The sequence below is a fragment of the Haemaphysalis longicornis genome, unplaced genomic scaffold, assembly GCF_048455015.1.
Source record: "Haemaphysalis longicornis isolate Haplotype H1 unplaced genomic scaffold, Haemaphysalis longicornis Haplotype H1 scaffold_8, whole genome shotgun sequence".
NCBI classification, from domain to species: Eukaryota; Metazoa; Arthropoda; class Arachnida; order Ixodida; family Ixodidae; genus Haemaphysalis; species Haemaphysalis longicornis.
This window is the reverse complement of record NW_027526445.1, coordinates 83953754-83962069: the sequence shown is the minus strand read 5'-3', so window position 1 is coordinate 83962069 and position 8316 is coordinate 83953754.

Below are 8316 nucleotides of genomic sequence, written 5' to 3'. Positions count from 1 at the left end.
CGCGCGACACAAGCGCAGCCACCGAAACAATGACGCATGTGAGCTTATAATTCCAATTTCTAAAGATTTGAACGAAATCAATCCGTAAGTTTGAGAAATGCGATAACGCTTACGGAATTTTTACAATCGCATTTTATCAGGACCACTTCCTCCATTTGATTTCGTTATGCCTGTTAAAACACAACCGATGTGGTATTTACCACTTTCGAAAACGCAGTTCCAATCGTGATAAGCAGTGCAGAAAAGGTGGCGTTTCTCTAGCGGCCAGATGTCTGTAAACGGACTCTATATTTTGTTTTCCCGCCCTGCTAACCGATCCCTAACGCATCTTTGCCGTACGACAGCTTACTTCTGTCGGGTCCAGGTTACTCAGGTGAAGGTGTCGAAGAAGCTAATCAAGCGGTGCGAAGTAAGCGCGCAAAGGGCGTGAAGATGCGCTAAAACAGGCCCAACGCCCTCGCTAAAGCAGACGACAAAGCCGAAGGGGGGGTCCCACCGACGCGCCCGCCGGGGTGAGCAGGGTTAACGCTGGATAATAGCCACCTATCGCCGCGCCATCTACACGGTGCTCCGTGAGTGATGATGATATTTGTTTGTTTTCTGGCGCAAGGGCAACGAAGGCCAAAGAGCGCCAACCCAATGGTTGCGTCGTTTTAGTGTAAAATGTTAAGTAAAATAGAAATGTGATATGTAACTGCGGGGTGTATAGAGCCCCTTATTCAAAAACAAAACCTGGTGTGAGCTCGATGATTATGACGTTAGAGTAAAAGAGAATCAAAGCGTTAGAGAATCAAAGCTGCCCCACTGAGGGGCTTTGTTATCATATGTGGTACGAGATGCCTTTTAAAAATCCAATGTCTCCTAGGTAAGTAAAGAGACGTTTGCTAGGAATGACGGGTTTATTGCCAGAAACAAGGGTGGATGAAGTGGAATCATGTGGGTGCACAGTACCGGAAATGCTTCTTTCTCGCACTGTGGAAGTGCGGACATTCAACGAGAGCATGCATTACTTACAGAAGATGTCCACCACTGTTGCATCGTGGTGGAGGGGCTCTATTTAAAAGGTGGGGAAGAGGGGCATATGTATGACCTATACGTAGTCTTCACACGTACACTACTCTTTTTCTGTGATGTTTTTCTGTGTAGTGGCTTCCAATTTGGGGTTTTATAGAGTGCAGTTTGTTTTCCGTCTGCGCGTCCCAGTGTTGCTGCCAGAGTTTTCGTAGTGCCTTACAATTGAGCGCTTTTGTGTCAAGATAGGACATCTGAGGCACATCGATTTCACAGCGGAGTACTGCTGCGGCGGCGCTCTTGTAAGCAACCTCATTGCCAGGAATTCCGCAGAGTCCAGGCACCCAGCACACTATTATGGTTTGTTTTAAAGCATACGCTGGCATTATTTCTTTAACAACCTTGTTCAATATGGCATTTCTACCTTTTTTGCCTGGGCGTAACGGTGTTACAACAGAATTTGTGGCGTCACTGAATATAATGTATTCTTGTGTTTTCTTTTGTGTTTTGTGTTCCAGGGTTATTAAAATAGCATCTGCCTCTGCCGTAAATATACTTGTGCTCCTGTTTAGAGTTTTTGTGATGGGAAAGTGGGGACCATGTGCTGCACATGCCATTGCAGTGGAAGAATTTGAGGCATGTGTATAAAACCCGTGTGTGGGTACTTGTATCGTGTGCGTACAAAGTGTTGCGAAATGTGTTCCTTGGATGCGTGTCTTTTGTCCATTTCACTTAAAGACACGTCACAGATGACAGGGAGCAGATTCCAAGGTGCAAGAAACTCGGTGATGTTTGTATTCTAGGTGTCGGTTAGCGTGACACTAAGGTTCTCTGCCTCCGGTGTCACTCGCAGAAAAAAGGCAGAGGGAGTGACGGACGGCTCAAAAACAACCTTTCAGATGGTGTGTTTTGAATAATAGCGTTGAACGATTGATTCCTCATCGACGTCGCTCTCACGCAGTACAAAAGTGTCATGTATGTGCGTTGGTGCTCTAAGGACCACTGGTCAGTTTCAACATACAGTCTTTCTATAGGGCTTGTCAGGAAAGCCCCAGACGCAAGGTGGAGCCCTAAATGCAAAACTGGGTCCAGCATTTGTAGAGCTGCTTTCGAAGCAGAACCATACACCACGCTGCCGTATTCTATGTGCGATCGGACTAAACTATTGAAAAGACGGAGCAAGCATGTCTTATCGGCACCATATGATTGGTTGGATAGGGTTTTATAATGTGCATAGTTTTAGTGCATTTAATTTTGAGTTGTTTATTGTGGGGGATAAATGTCACCCTTTAGTGGAGCAGAATATCCAGAAATGTGTGTTTATTTTTACAGGAATCACTACAGTGTTAATACAAACTCCAGGGCCAGGCCGGGCTCCACGCGTTCCAGAAAACAGTACACATGTGCTCTTTTTAGGACCAATCATAAAACCATTTTCATCGGTCCACCTTTAAAGTATATTAGTTGTAGCTGCCGCTCGCAGATTGATGGATTACAAGACTTATAGCTCATTTGAATATCATCAACGAACATTGAGTAAAAATTGAGGGTGGCAGAGCCTTTTGGAGTGAGTTCATTTTGACAATGAAAAGTTTACAACTCAGTACTCCACCCTGAGGGACCCCGTTTTCTTAAATGTGTATTCTAAAAAGTGACTCTCTGACTCTTACGCGAAACGTTCGCTCAGATTGGTAGCTTTCTATGGTATAGAGCATATGTACAGATACATCGTAAGCTTTGAGGTCACGCAAGGTGCCATAGTGCCATGCAGTATCGTACGCCTTCTCCAAGTTGAAGAAAATACATATACAGAGCTGCCTGTGGACAAAAGAATCTTTAACCTACGATTCCAATGCAACATGCTCGTCGGTTGTAGATCTTCCTGAACGGAAACATGCCTGTCATCAATTTAAAATACCGTGGTATCTTTAAAAGTACCTGTCCCTTCTACTGACCATCTTCTGAAACAGTTTGCATAAACAACTCGTACGCGCTATTGGCCGATGGCTAGGAGAAGAGGCATCTTTCCCTTGTTTAAGCAATGGCACCACAATTGCGTCTTTCGAAGCCCGTAGAAGATGTCCTGCACTCAATACCTTGTTAAAGAAATAAAGGATTGTTTCGAGGGTGTCTTCGTGAAGGTGTTGAAAGATTGTGTGCGTGATTTGGTCTGCACCTGGTGCTGTTGTCTTACAAGTCACCAAGGCAACTTTAAACTCGTGTATAGAAAATGGACAGTTGTAAGAGTCTCGTGACGAATTCTTGATGTCGCTAATAAATTTGCGCTCAGGATATGTTCTGTACCTCATAAATCTGTCTGTGTAATGTGAAGAGCTTGATATAAGTTCACAGTGTTTAGTTAGTGTGTTTGCCTTGTCTTTAATGCGTTTTCCGTGTTGCTAACAATGGGTAAGGTTGTTTTGTGCCTTTTGAGTTTTCCTATTCAGTTCCACGCCATTTTTTGAGTTGGGGTAAGAGTTAATAGAACCCACAAAAGCTGTCTAGCTGTTGGTTTTGGCTTCTCGGCGAATACGCCTTCCAACTGCCTTGGCACGCTTGAACGCAATAAGATTCTGTGCCATTGGGTAGATTCGGGGGTTACCCCAAGCCTTGTTTTGTGCTTTGCGTGTGTTTCGACACTCCTCACTATACCAGGGCCTTCTGGGATTTTGAGGAGTACCGGAGGTTCAAGGGATTGAACTCTTGGCAGCCTCTCTAATGTTGGCGGTAACAATTCTACGAGCTTCATGGATCTGTTAGTGCTTTATGAATGTGTAAAAGAGCTGTGACCTTTCTTAAAAGCCAACTAGTGTGCACGGGTTTTCTTTAAACCTTTTATGGTAAATTGAACTGTCAGAGAGTGTATCTAAACACTGAAGAGTGACAGGGAAGTGCTGACTTTCATAAGGGTTGAAGTCCACATTCCACTCGAACGAAGGAAAAAGCATGGATGGACCTATTGCTAAATCGATGTGTGAGTGGGTGTATGGTGTGTGCTGTAGTATGTTGGTTTCTTTTTCATAAATATAAAGGCACCAGATGACAGTAGGAATCTTTAAATTCAACAGCCCCGGCCATCTTCACGTTCAGATCCCCACAGTTCACTGTGGGCATTAAAGTCGCCCACCAGTAGGAATGGTTCCGGTAACTTGTTAATTGGGGATTCAAATTCTGGTCTACCAAGGCGAAAGCCAGGCGGAATATATATTCAAGCTATCGTTATTAACCTGTCGGCGATCATATCACGTACAGCAACCACTTCGAGGGTTGAGGTCAAAGGAACCAATTGACAGAGAATAGAATGTTGTATAACTCTAGCTACCCCTCAAAAGGAGTGATAATCATCATTCCTATCTTTCTTAAACACAGAATAGCGCTTCAGAAAGTTTTATTGTAAGTGTGTTTCCTCAAGACATAAGATGGTTGATTGGTTTTATATGCAGAATTTGGTATATGTCATCGAAATTTTGCATTAAGACCTTCTGTTCTATTGTGTAATGCAATTTAGTACCATAAGTGTTTAAAGAGAGATTGTAGCGTATATCTGTGTGTTGCAGACGGGTGGTATTATATGTGTTACTGAGCCCTTGTTAGGGCCAGTTATGCGCGGAGCTGGTTTTTTCCCGCTTCCGATGTTGCTACGCTGCTGGTTTGGCTGAAGAGTAGCTGACCGAGCTGGCGTGGGTGTTACACCCACCCCTTCATCCGACAGCAGAAACGTAAATGAAGGATCTCCCTCCTTTTGCCGTCGACCTAAGAGAGCACCACTCGTGTTTGCCACGCGGGCGAATGGCGGCTGTAGCGGTGTTGTGCGCGTAGAAGTGGATGCAAGGCTCCCCACCTTGCTGCCCACTGTGTGCCCAAGGGCGAGAGCGCAGCAGGAGCGGAAAGCAGCCGTCTCCCCTACGGTGTTCATTTCCACCTCAGCCGCAGTGGAATCCACAGGCTGTGCTATAACAATTTCGACACTTAAGCCAACCCAGTGGGGTGCGGGGGTGGGGCCAGGTCAGCGTTGAGGCACTGGGTCACCACCTAAACCTTACGCCGCCCCACCCCAGTGAGAAGCGTCAGCGTAACTTTCTGAGGGAAGCATCGAATGTCTTTTCCGAGCTTCTGGGTAAGACAGGTTGTGGGTCACTTTGAGGTTTTTGATTTCTTTCTCACTTTTGAATTTTTTGGAATAATGGGAGCACGCAGCGTGGGGTCCTTCACAGTTAACACAGTAACATTGTGTTGCAGTACACTCATCTGGCTGGTGGTCGTGCTTCGAGCATTTTGCACATGTGTTTTGCCCTCGACATTTGTTGCTACTGTGCCCGTAACTTTTACTTTTGAAGAAGCGTCGCAGGTTTCGGTAGCACGCCCTTATCTGACAGTGATTGAATTGGGAAAACTTCTTTGGGGCCTGCGAATGAAGTCCTATTGCTAGGTCTTCATGACTTGGCCGGAGTCGTCACCGCAGATGTAGCCAACCCGGCTAGGGGTCCTTCGCTCCCCGTCACCGGGTCACCGGGGTCCTCCTGCATGGCCAGCGCCACGATGACTCGCTGGACAGCCTGGAGTTGAAGATTTTGGTCTTCAGTCCACACCGCCTCCTCGAAGGCAGGTGGCATCGTTCTTGTGTTTGATTCGTCCAGGTACGCGAGGCAATCACAGACGATGTGCTCGAGACTTGCTAGAGCTTTGCGACACACCCGACAGGTGGCATCAGGGTATGTCTCCGGGTACATCTTGTACTTTAGGTAGGGGCTCGGGACCGTCTTTGTTTGGAGTTGCCTATAGATGACCGCCTGCTCCCTGCTCAATCCTTTGCAGGGTGGTGGGAGCTTGCTTCTGGGAAGTCGATAGGCCTGAGTAATTTCTTTGTAGGCAGTCATTCAGTCTCGTGTGCTGTGCCACAAATGATCTCTGCCACTTTGCCCGGCGCGGTTAGTGAGTTCGCGCGGACAAGCGTGTGCGGTTTCATTGTGGTTCTCAGCACGTGCCGACACCGTACCTGCGTGTGCCGGGAACCACTTGATTCTCGTCTTCCCCGTGAGGCTTGGTTGTCTTCGCAGTAGTTTCTCCGTTACGGGGGAAACCCTGCTTTCGGAGACGTTTTTGACAGCTTGCCTGGAATCACTCAGGACTATTGTGCAGCCTGGATCTTTGAGGGCCAGCGCGATGGCCACCTCCTTTGCTTCCTCGGGTTTCATGCTTGCAACGCTGGCCGCCGCTCGGAGGTTGCCCTCGGCGTCGACCACCGTCACCACGAAGCCACGTTTGTTGCAGTATTCTGCTGCATCGACGTAGCGGGCTCCAGCGTCCCCACCGTGGAGTTCCGCCAGCGCCTTGGCCCGTGCTCGCCGCCTGTCCTCGTTGTACTCCGTGTGCATGTTGCGCGGGACTGCATCCACCTGGAATTTGTCCCTGGTGTCGCCTCGTAGCTGCGTCTTGGTTCCCTGCTGTTCATGGTAGATGTATCTAAGCTTGTCCAGGATTCTTCTGCCCGCTTTGGTTATGGTTAGCCTGTCTAGCTGCGCCACCCGTTTGGCCTCGATGACTTCGTCCAAGTTGTTGTGTACGCCCAGAATTAGCAGTCGCTCGGTACTTGTAAACTCGGGTATTCCGATGGCCGTTTTATACGCCATTCCAATGAGCGATTCCAGCATTTTCTTCTCATTTGTTTTCCACTTGTGAATCGCCGTCACGTGTGTTATGTGGCTCTCCTCGCGCAGCCCCCTCTTCCTGTTGGAAACTCGTTTCATGAGCCGAATGGTGCTGGCCGCCTTGCCGGCGATCTTCGCCATTGCGCCCCCATTGTTGCCCTTCTCGTTGAGAAGCATACCCAGTCAGATAGCCTGGGGATCGCCGAACCGTCCTGGGTGTAGATCTTAATCTCGTCTCGTTCGCTTCGTTGTTCATGCTGACTGTCTGTGGGCTTGTACAAAGGCAGCTCAGACTTACTCGGTGAGCATCTCAGGCCAGTGCCCTCGAGGCTCCCCTCGAGGGTCCTCACTGCTTTCTGCAAGAACTCTTCCACTTGGGCGTCGTTACCTCCCTTGACCCACAGGGTGATATCGTCGGCATATATTGTATCCTCGACGTTCTCTACCTCTGCGAGCTGGTGGGCGACCCTGATCATTACCAGGTTTAACAGGAGCGGCGAAATCACTTACCCTTGAGGCGTGCCTCGGCTTCTGATCTCCTTGGCTTTCGTCTCGACATCTCCGGCGATGAGCACCGCCGTTCGCCCCGTCAGGAAGCTCTTGATATAGTAGTGAGACCTTTTACCCATTTGTCCAACCTCGAAACTTGCTCGAGTATTGCCGAGTGGTTAAACTTATCAAAAGCTCCTTGTAGGTCGAGCCCCAATACAGCCCTGGTGTCTTGCGTGTCCCTGTCGATGGTTAGGTGTCTCAACTGCAGAATGGCGTCTTGTGTGCAGAGATGCCATCGGAATCCAATCATCGTTGCGGGGTAGAGGTCGTTGTCTTGGAGGTAATCTTGCCACCGTGCCATCAGGACACGCTCGAACACCTTGCCAACGCAGGACGTCAGTGAGATTGGTCGGAGGTTGTCTATATTTGGTGATTTGCCCGGCTTGGGTATGAGGATCATCTGTGAGCTCTTCCAATCTTTAGGCACGATTCCCGTACTCCAACACTCATTGTAATATTTGGTCAGCGCTAGTATCGACGCTTCGTCCAGGTTCCGGAGCGCCCTATCGAGCACCCTGTCTGGTCCCGGCGCCGACCTGCTGTTAAGCTCTTGCACTGTCACTCGTACTTCCACCACACTGATTTCTCTGTCTAATTTCTCATTCGTTCTTCCTCGATAGTTGCCGTGCGTGACCTTCGGCGAGTCGGGGATGTACTTATCGTGTAGTTGCTGCGCCACCGCCGTCGCTCCCTTTTCTTTGATTTCCCGATGCATAATTTTCGCTAGTCTGTCCCGTTGGTGAGATTTTGTCTTGGTTTCGTCCAAGAGGTGACGAAACAGATTCCAAGTATTTCTATTAGGCATTTGGCCGTCTGCGGCATTGCAAATTTCATTCCATTTTTGGTCGCTGAGCACGCGGCTGTGCTCCTCGATTTTGCGATTGAGTTCAGCCACCTTTTTCCGCAGTCTCCTGTTAAGTCTTTGCTTTTTCCACCGTTCTTGTATAGAGCGCTTGGCCTCCAGAAGGTGGGCTAGCCGGCTATCGACGCCGTCTATCCTGTCGTCGTCCGTTGTAATCTCCTTCATGGCAGCCTTGACGTCACATGTGACACTCTCCATCCAGGCGCTATGTCCGTCATTTCTTCCTCTGCTCGTTCGGCCCTC